Raw genomic sequence first — 1,380 nt, forward strand, 5'->3', positions numbered from 1 at the left:
TTACTGAGTCAATATTTTGTTCTGAGCCAATATGGCATTCAAAGTATCAATTTCAAGAACTCCCTTCTTCTAAGGCGTCCTATTGCTCACAGGATTCCTCTCAGAAGTGTACATGAACTGGTTATTAGCAACCATGTCAATGAGTTTTTGAGCTTCTGCAGGCATTTTCTTTAGGTGAATGGATCCACCTGCAGAAGTATCCAATGACAATTTAGCCAATTCAGACAGACCATCATAGAATATATCCAGGATGGTCCATTCTGAAAGCATGTCAGAAGGACACTTTTTGGTCAGTTCTTTGTATCTCTCCCAAGCTTCATAGAGGGATTCACCTTCTTTCTGTCTGAAGGTTTGAACATCCACTCTAAGCTTGCTCAGCTTTTGAGGAGGAAAGAACTTGGCTAAGAAAGCCTTGACCAGCTTATCCCAAGAGTTCAGGCTATCCTTAGGTTGAGAGTCCAACCATATTCTAGCTTTGTCTCTTACAGCAAAAGGGAAAATCATGAGCCTGTAGACTTCAGGATCTACTCCATTAGTCTTAACAGTATCACTGATCTGCAAGAATTCAGTTAAGAACTGAAAGGGATCTTCAGATGGAAGTCCATGAAACTTGCAGTTTTGCTGCATCAGAGAAACTAGCTGAGGTTTCAGCTCAAAATTGTTTGCTCCAATGGTAGGGATGGAGATGCTTCTTCCATATAAATTGGAATTAGGTGCAGTAAAGTCACCCAGCATCCTCCTTGCATTATTATTATTTTCGGCTGCCATGTCCTCTTCTTGTTCGAAAATTTCTGAAAGGTGCTTGCTGGCTTGTTGTAATTTAGCTTCTTTTAGTTTCCTCTTCAGAGTCCTTTCAGGTTCTGGATCTGCTTCAACAAGAATGTTCTTATTTTTCCTCCTGCTCATATGAAAAAGAGGGACAAAAAAATAATAATAGGGATCCTTTTTACCACAGGTATAGAGGTTCCCCTATGTGAGTAGAAGAAAAGAAGAAGAGAAAATCTGAACTCAGAGAGAGAGAGGGGGTTCGGATTTTTGGTGAGTGAGGAAGAGAATTTTCGAAAATTATTTTTGAAAAAGAGTTAGTGATTTTCGAAAATAGTTTTTGAAAAAGGTTAGTAATTTTCGAAAATTAAGAAAAAATAAAAAAGATTTTTTTTTGAAAAAGAGGGAGATATTTTCAAAAATTAGAGAGAGAGGGTTAGTTAGGTAGTTTTGAAAAAGATAAGAAACAAACAAAAAGTTAGTTAGTTAGTTGAAACAAATTTTGAAAATCAATTTTGAAAAGATTAGAAGATAAGAAGTTAGAGAAGATATTTTAAAATCAAATTTTTGAAAAAGATATGTTTTAAAAAGATGAGATAAAAAGATATTTTTGAA

General features: G+C 35.7%; 1 non-coding gene across 1 annotated transcript; it reads left to right on the forward strand.

Moving 5' to 3' along the window:
* The first annotated feature begins 264 nt into the window (after positions 1-264).
* On the forward strand, positions 265-372 carry LOC148568595 (small nucleolar RNA R71). Its single transcript, XR_015882958.1, has one exon. It is a non-coding gene; the product is annotated as a small nucleolar RNA R71 (small nucleolar RNA).
* Positions 373-1,380: the final 1,008 nt, after the last annotated feature.

Source organism: Arachis ipaensis, chromosome B4, assembly GCF_059453495.1.
Source record: "Arachis ipaensis isolate K30076 ecotype BB chromosome B4, ASM5945349v1, whole genome shotgun sequence".
In the NCBI taxonomy this organism is placed as follows: Eukaryota; Viridiplantae; Streptophyta; class Magnoliopsida; order Fabales; family Fabaceae; genus Arachis; species Arachis ipaensis.